Source organism: Rhinopithecus roxellana, chromosome 7 (genome assembly GCF_007565055.1).
Source record: "Rhinopithecus roxellana isolate Shanxi Qingling chromosome 7, ASM756505v1, whole genome shotgun sequence".
Lineage (NCBI taxonomy): Eukaryota > Metazoa > Chordata > Mammalia > Primates > Cercopithecidae > Rhinopithecus > Rhinopithecus roxellana.
The window spans coordinates 94982321-94991626 of NC_044555.1; the positions used below are offsets into that span (position 1 = coordinate 94982321).

The following is a 9306-nucleotide window of genomic DNA, read 5'->3' on the forward strand; positions in this document are numbered from 1 at the left end:
GCCATACCAGAGCTTGAGGATCAGCCATAACATAATCACTGAAAAAGGCTAGTTTGGGGCTTTGACAAACTGGAGAGCCAGAGCTCGGTTTAGTGGAGATAACTCCTGCTTAGATGTTAGCAATCATAGCCATGTGGGCGTGGTTGGGTGTGATATTCTGGTATTTCAAGAAAAGCAAGAATTTTGGATTTTTATGTGAAATATTTTAGTGTTTAAAATATTGGCCACCGCTCCCTCCCCAAGATGGCGTCGTTGCTGCAGTCGGACCGGGTTCTCTATCTAGTCCAGGGAGAAAAGAAGGTTCGGGCCCCGCTCTCGCAGCTCTACTTCTGCCGCTACTGTAGTGAGCTGCGATCCTTGGATTGTGTATCCCACGAGGTGGACTCCCATTATTGTCCCAGTTGTTTAGAAAATATGCCGTCGGCTGAAGCCAAACTAAAAAAGAATAGATGTGCCAATTGCTTTGACTGTCCTGGCTGCATGCACACCCTCTCTACCCGGGCCACAAACATCTCCACACAGCTTCCAGATGACCCAGCCAAGACCACCATGAAGAAAGCCTATTACCTGGCATGCGGATTTTGTCGCTGGACGTCTAGAGATGTGGGCATGGCAGACAAATCTGTAGCTAGTGGCGGTTGGCAGGAACCTGAAAATCCTCACACACAACGGATGAACAAATTGATTGAATATTACCAGCAGCTTGCTCAGAAAGAGAAGGTTGAGCGAGATCGCAAGAAACTGGCACGACGTAGAAACTATATGCCTCTGGCTTTTTCGGACAAATATGGTCTTGGAACCAGGCTTCAGCGACCACGAGCTGGTGCATCCATCAGTACCCTTGCCGGACTTTCCCTTAAAGAAGGAGAGGACCAGAAAGAGATAAAGATTGAGCCAGCTCAGGCTGTGGATGAAGTGGAACCTCTACCTGAAGACTATTATACAAGACCAGTAAATTTAACAGAAGTAACCACCCTTCAGCAGCGTCTGTTACAGCCTGACTTCCAGCCAGTCTGTGCTTCACAGCTGTATCCTCGCCACAAACATCTTCTGATCAAACGGTCCCTGCGCTGCCGTAAATGTGAACATAATTTGAGCAAGCCAGAATTTAACCCAACATCAATCAAATTCAAAATCCAACTGGTTGCTGTCAATTATATTCCAGAAGTGAGAATCATGTCAATTCCCAACCTTCGCTACATGAAGGAGAGCCAGGTCCTCCTGACTCTTACGAATCCAGTTGAGAACCTCACCCATGTGACTCTCTTGGAGTGTGAGGAGGGGGACCCTGATGATATCAACAGCACTGCTAAGGTGGTGGTGCCTCCCAAAGAGCTCATTTTAGCTGGCAAGGATGCAGCAGCAGAGTACGATGAGTTGGCAGAACCTCAAGACTTTCAGGACGATCCCGACATTATAGCTTTCAGAAAGGCCAACAAAGTGGGTATTTTCATCAAAGTTACACCACAACGTGAGGAGGGTGAAGTGACCGTGTGCTTCAAGATGAAGCACGATTTTAAAAACCTGGCAGCCCCCATTCGCCCCATTGAAGAAAGTGACCAGGGAACAGAAGTCATCTGGCTCACCCAGCATGTGGAACTTAGCTTGGGCCCGCTTCTTCCTTAAAAGGTTCCATTGGAGGGCAGATCCCAAAGGACAGTATCACCATAAACCTGCGTTAAAATGCAGAAGCTGCTGCTTCATTAGGCCTTGTTTATAACGATGTACCCATGTACTATGGAATTCTATTGCTAAGAAAGTGGGAGCATAGGCAAGACATTGGGAACACAGGGTAGCTGCTATTGCTCTTGCTCTCACCTCTATTGACACCAGTAAGTCTGTGTCTCCCTCACTGAGCCCTGCACATTGAATAACAGCAGCATAATTCTGTCTAGGAAAGGGGATGGGTGTTCCTTGGAGTGGCATTGTATTTACCACCTGAGAAACTGACTGTACTGTCTCTTGATCTGATCTCACTAAGGATCACAGTGTCACAGATGAAACTTAATAACCCAAAGGTGGACCTGCTGTTAATGATCCAGCATTGGTCACAATGTACCAACTGCTTTCTGCATTCCATTAAATATCATCTAACAGTCTAAAACATATCCCTTCACTTGCCATAATGGCTGCCATTTTGCCATAGATTTCCATATAACCGAAAAATTGCATTGTCACATTATCTTTAGTATTGTGAAGATTGGAAAAACCTATGAAGTTGTTAAGGCACTATCATTTGCCCCCTTTTTCTAAGTGAATATGGGACACTTTTTCCCAATAAAATATGGATCTTTTAAGAAGAATTTGAGAAGCGAGTAATTACATGTCATGTCAAGGGGGTAGCAAATTCCATTCGTTTTCAATATTGCCACAATACCCAGGGATTAATGCTGCCACAGGGGGACAATCTTTATTTGTCTTACTCCCTACCCCTTCCCTGTTCTGCCTCTGTAACTCAGTTAAGTTGTTCTGTTTGGGACCTGGAAAAGAACCCAAAGAAAACGTGAGTGGACAGGTTCATTTCTGGAATGCAGAAAACATTTTAAAGGTTAGATTTTTAGCATATTCTCAACTAGCATTCTTTCCAGTGAGTTGAGGGGGAAATTAACTAGTATAATCTCTTGAATCCAAAACTGGATATTAAGAACTTTCCCCCTTACTAAGTTTAAGACTTTTGTCATATGGTGAGTCATATAAGACCATTTTGATTGTAAACCATAAAATAGTTCAGCAAGTAGCCCACAATTCTGGCCTAACAGCAGACATGCTGTTTTCACTTGGTATCCTGGAGTTGGGTTGCTAACCTTAATTTCTATGATGTTTTCTAAAATGAAACTTGACAAAGTAGACCACCAGCTGCACCGTGTTTTCTGTAAAAGTATTGTTAGTAAGTGGCCAAGAGACTTGAGGAAAATACAGATTTTTTGTTTACCTTGGTCTTGTTTTAAGTCTTAAAAAATTAAAGTTACATTATAGTGTAGAATACAGATGGGACATAGTCCTTGTAAGCTTCCCTTGAAAATGTTTTAAATATTTAGGAAGCTTTTAAAAGACACTAAATTGTACTCTAAAAGACACTAAATTGTACTAATTGTACAAAGATCAAGCCAATTTTATGAAACAGTCCCACAGAGTAATAATATATGTGATGCAGTGTGAGAAAGAAAATACTCATTTCTAACATGATGGTAATAATAAGATTTAGCCTCTTAGGAGTTGGAGCAGGGGGATGGGTAATTACAAATTTGCAGACTATAGGAAAAGTTTCATTTTTTTGTGACCCCACAGAGTCTCAAATTTTTATTTCACTACCTGCTAGAGACTACTGTGAAATCACTGCTCCATATTTGCCAGTGGAGGAAATGGACATCAGAGTAGAGAATACTTCATATGTTTACACGTTTGCATAGACTACACACACGTCATGCGTTTATGGCAGGCAGCTGGCATTTGTTCCCAAAAATAATAATGTTGAAGTATGGGTGGCATCATTCCCATATACAGAAACACAAAACACTTCAATCGTAAACTTGTTTCTTCAGAAGCCAAACTAACTTGCAGAATAATAGAGCCACTGGTTTAATGTTTCCTCAAGGTAGGTTTTAGTGCAAGCTAGTATTCTGTGTGTCCGTAGAAATGGTTCAACACCTGCAGCTGGTGAATTAGGAATTGTATTTGTTGCCTTTTTTATATTAGATGAGGTGCAAACGTTTTAATGCTAGTCAGTATGCACTATCACAGGAAAGTTAGATCCCATTAGCACTTGAAACTATACTTTTGGAAACTTAGGCTAAGTTAATTTGGATTTGTTATTTGATTCACCTACTGACCTTTTCTTTTGTTTGAAATGCTTATCAGCATAATGAGCTAGGTGTCGTGCATATTTGTGAAGAAACATCCTTTTTGGTCCCTTTTGGGACAGAGAGGTACTCCTTGATCTTTATGAATGACAGGTTACTGTTTTGCCTTATTGCTTAACCTAATGTAGTGAAATAAAGCAGACAAAGCTTAAAAAAAAAAATTGGCCACCAAATTTAAAGGAATAATTTTATAGGTCAAACTATACACATCTGTATACTAAATGTTTATAGTGTTTTTGTTGTTTAAATTGACAGATATCATTGTGTATATTTATCATGTACAACATGATATTTTAAAGTATGTCATCACTAAGTATACTCACCATGGTGTACAATTGGATCTCTGCATTTGGCAAGTTTGCCATACTGACTTAAAGGCTTAACTGGATACTTATAACAGCAGGCAAGGCTCTCAAACTAGGGCCTCTGCTTCGTTCTCAGCCTTGCTTCTACCAACATCTTTCCTTCCCTGCCATTCTCTGGCCCCATATGGTAAAACTGTTGCCCAGAGGAGCCTTTTTCTTGCACATGTTGTTCCCTCTGCTTCAAGTGCCCTTCTCCACATCCCCACTTCAATTTTCTTTTCCTGACTAACATCTTCTGTTATTCAAGAGCCATCTCCTTTGACAAGCTTTCACCAGTTTCTTCTTGTGCTTCTACAAACCCTGGATAGTACTTACTCTGCTGTACTGACATTTCATGTCAACTCATCTTTGTTTTCCACTAGACTGGGTGGGAAGGCTGAGACATAAAAGAATGCAAGAAGTATTTCTTTGGAAAATAAATAAATGGACTGAATACATGTTTACAAAGCCACTTTTGTCTATGTAAACATGCACCTATCTATGCGCTTCTCTATCCATGCATCCTTTTATTCAGTAAATATTTATTGAGCACCTATTATGTGCCAGGCCCTGTTCTAGGTGATGAGGATGCAGGAATGAACACACCAGACAAAGTCCCTGCCATTACAGAGCTCATATTTTAGTGCAGAAAGACACTAAGCACAATATGTACTGTAATGTAACATGATGATAAATGCTCTATGGAGAAAATAAAAGTAGGACAACAGGTTTGAGGGTGACAGGTGCATAGGGCAACTGGAGAAGGGATCTCTATCTCTGCGGAGGTGATACTTGAACAAATATTTGAGGGAAGAGAGGGAGCAAAACCCTACAGACAACTGGAGAAGAGCATACCAAATGGACAGAACAGCAAATGCAAAGGCCCTGAAGTGGGAGCATTTTTACCATGTTTGAGGAATAGAAAGGAGGCCAGAGTGGCTACAGAGGGCTGAGCAAACAGTGGTGGGAGATAAGGTCATAGAGGCAATGGAGGTCTAGACTGTATGCCATCAACTTATCCAACCACCCATTGAACACATACCCTTGCTGAATAATGTGGTAAGAAATTTCAATATTGCTGGGGTGAGTGGTGGCAGTTTCAAGGAGTTATATGTAGGACAAAACAGCTTTCCCTACAGATAGATGCTTTCCTTAGTTCTCTCCTTACTCAGAGCCCTTCCCACAAGGTTCTCAGATGCAGGTCCTACAGGAGACCAGGCACTGTTTGCCTTGGGAGGGTCATGAACTGGTGGAAATTGGCCAAAGTTGTTTCCTGCTGGTTGGAGCTGGGACCAGGCTGTGCACCTCCGCCCAGTTGGAAAGGGTTCTGGGGCTGTTATTCATCAGATACGCTGCTGTGTGAAACCATTCTCAAGTTTCTCTCCTTTGCATCTCTCCCTCTCCCAGGAAGTCACACCAAAAGAGTCAGGAGACCCATGTTCTACTCTCTGCTCTGTGGCTACAATGAGCGGTGAGATCCAGGACAGGTTTGGGGCTCTGTGAAATGAAGGATTTGAACTTGTTCTAGCGCTATTAGGTCACCTCTGTGTCTTAACGCTTTCTGCATGGTGGGCCACCTGAATTCTAATCCTGGCAGTAGGTCTTTTGTGACCCTCCTCATGCTACTGTACCCAGGTGTAAGCACAGCTGGGCTGCTTATTCAAAAGCAGTACAGATAGTGGGGTTTGACTGAAGCCCCGATGTCTCTTCTCCTGAACGTCTCCTTCCACACTTTTCTCCTGCATGTCCTGACATTTCTGCCATTAGTCATTCCCCACAAAGGTGGGAGACTGTCTCCAGGGATAAACGAACCAGCAGGCCTGACTGTCTGCCTTACCCAGACGGGGCTCAGTCATCCTCTTGGAGAGCAGAAAGGAAAGGCATCTCTCCAACGGGGGAGTGACACAGGAGCTGAGACTGTTAAAAAACCACTGGGGGTGACTGATCTAGGGCTCACTACTGAGTGTTCCCAAGCAGCTCCAGACCACGAAGAGCTAGGGGAAATTAGAAAGCTCACTGCCTGAAAAAAAGCCTTAACAGATGAGGGCTCTGAAGAAATACTTAGTTAATTTCATGGTTTCATTTAGGGCTAGTTGCTGTGTAAATAACTCCTCAGCTGTGGATTTTTTTTAGATCGTGAGGCAAAGTTGAATCCACTAAACAAGCAGAAAAAGGAGGACAAAATTTATTTGTCTGGCAACTCAGAGGAAGGCTGCACATTCTTGCTTTGCTAATCTCGGCTCTGGCCTTCCCCGAGTTGCTGCTGCAAAGGATTGTGGGAGTCCTAAGTCTTCCTTCTTATCAGAAGGGCTGAACTGGGCAGGAAGACTTGAGGCAGTGGAGGAAGTTTTGGGGATGGAGGTGCTTGTATAGCCCAGTGACCCAGCATCTCAGGTCAGGGGGACCCTGGCTGGGAGAGGAGGACAGATATTTTATCTTGAATTCTAATGAATTCTGAGGATTAGAGCATCCTGTGAACTCAGCCAGGTCTGGGTTCCAGACCCAGATTGCTTCCTTTATGAGCTCTCTTTGAAAATATAAAGGCATATTAGGAACCAAGATGTTCCTTTCACTTTAAACTAGGAGTCACAAGATCACAGAAAGTGGGCCAGGCATAAGCAGCAGGGAGTGAAGGGGACTGTGGGAGCTGGCAGCAGCCACTACTCTGATATTGTCAATTGTTGCCATGGTGCCATCTGCCTGGATGGCCACATCTACCAGGCGTTCTTTTTTATTTTTTATTTTTATTTTTTGATAGAAAGATCTTTACACAATGATTTTAGAAATTTCCCACATTTCAGTGTTAGAAATGAATTGCTTTTGCATTTATACCACAAGCATATCGAGAGCACTTACTGTCTGCAGGCACTGTTTTAAGCACTTCACAAATAGTAACTTATATAGTTTTTATAACAGTCTTATAGGTAAGTTTTATTGTACCTTATTTTGTGGATGAGGAAAACGAAGCACAAAGAAATTAAATAATTTGCCTAAGTTCCCCCAGGCAGTAAGTGGCAAAGCCTGAGTTTAAAGCCAAGCTGCCTGATTCTAGAGTCCATACTCTTTGTCACTAGGCTATGCTGCCTCTTGTTAAAACCAAAGACAGTGGAAACAAAGCATATGCAAAACACTGTACAGGACTAAAACCAAACAGACAAATGACCAACAATAAAAAACACACACATCCAGACCTTTTGTTTGCTTCTTATGATTTTAACCTAATAAAACAAAATTTACCACCTGTGTCATTTTCTCCTGCTTTTGTGTCTACTTTGTACACTCCTTCATGCCTAACTCCCGTCTTAACAATTATTATTATTATTATTATTATTATTATAGATGGATTCTTGCTCTGTTGCCTAGGCTAGAGTGCAGTGGCGTGATCTCAGCTCACTGCAACCTCTGCTTCCTGGGTTCAAGCGGTTCTCCTGCCTCAGCCTCGTGAGTAACTGGGATTACAGGCATGCACCGCCAAACCCAACTAATTTTTTTGTATTTTTAGTAGAGCTGGGGTTTCATCATGTTGGACAGGCTGTTCTCAAACTTCTGATCTCAAGTGATCTGCCTGCCTTGGCCCCCCAAAGTGCTGGGATTACAGTAACAATTCTTTTGTTCTTTTTTTTTTTTTTTAAAGATATTTCCAACACTGATATTTTCCAGCCATTACATACAACCAATCTTGCCACCTGCCTTTCTGCCATTCTTGGTCTCTGAAATGCTACTTGTCTGTTTCTCTTTCTTTTTCTTTCTTTTATTGTCCATTCTAGATTCTCACTTTCAAAATTCATGGTCAAATCTTCCCCGAATTCATCTCCCCTGCCAGGTGGACCCCAATGAGCAATGAGTATTTGAAGGTTCACAGACATCCTATGCAATGACCCACAGTCTTTTTCCTGTACTTGTATTTATTTGTTTTCTGTGTTGCATAATGCAGCTATTCATAATCATAATACTTCTTAGTATTAATCTCTACTTTGTGTGTATTTGTCTTATCTTTCCAGCAAGAGTGTGACCCTGGGGAGCAAGAATTGGGTTGACTATGTATTATACTGTCCCTTGCCCACTGTCGGGAGGTCATATCACATAATGGGTAAGGGCATGGGCTTTGGAGCCATCCCACCTGGGCTCAAGTCTTGGTCTTCTGCTTACAAGCTGTGTGACCAATGGCAAGTCATTTACCTCTCTGGACTTCATTTTCCTCATCTGTAAAATGAGGAGTATAACTAATACTTCCTTCATATGATTATTGTGAAACAGAATGCATAAGAAATGCTTCAGTCAGGGCCTTACTGTCATCTAGTGTGTCATCAGCATTTAGTAGCTCTTATCACTGTGTCACAGGTACCATTAATCAGCTTTGGTGTCTGTGAAATGCTTCAATTTCTTGGCTCCAAAAAGATGTCTGTTTTTTAGAGTTAATTTCACTCGGGTATGGCATTTTTAGGAAGTGTTGGATAGGACCAGTTAAAAAATGCAAGGCACTGCAATTATAGAAATAGAATGTGACTTTTTTGTGGCTCTGGTCAAGTTTAACCTCTCCAGAATTGAAAGAATTGGAGGGTCTAGGACCTCTTTGTGTTGAATAGGAGTTGGGGGAGCTGCAACTGCACATGCATGTGATTTTTTCCAGGCAATCTATGACATGTGTTTGTACAGTGCGTCAACACAAATTGCCTAGGAGTAGGCTTCCCCAAACAGTTCAATGTACATAATAGGTTGAGTCACACTATCGGTTAACATAGAGTTCCTGGTACTAACCCACTCCAGCCTCCCTACTATCACAAGGTAAGCAATCCCAGGCTACTCAACACAAGCTGACTCATACTTATTGTTAAAACATGACTTGCCAAAGGAGAGCTTTCTGCATGGTTCTTCCCTCTAAAACAGGAAACAAAGCTATTCCAAATTCAAGAAGACAGGAACCTCCATGGCCCTCCTTCAATACATCCTTGAAATTCCCCTGCTTCACAGCCTTACTGAGATCCACTTCTGGCACTTTTCTAAAGGCCTCTGGAGGACTCCCAGTAAGGTGTCCAGAGGGCACATTTAGGGACGTGTGGTCATACTAGGTTCATCGCTGAGAAAAATTCCTGTCCTTATGC

The 9306-nt window shown here is 42.3% G+C and overlaps 1 pseudogene across 1 annotated transcript; it reads left to right on the top strand.

Annotated features, from left to right (window-relative positions):
• Positions 1–219: 219 nt before the first annotated feature.
• LOC104662922 lies at positions 220–4010 on the top strand (annotated as a pseudogene). The gene has a single exon (XR_748062.2). The product of XR_748062.2 is annotated as a dynactin subunit 4 pseudogene (transcript).
• The last annotated feature ends 5296 nt before the right edge of the window (positions 4011–9306 follow it).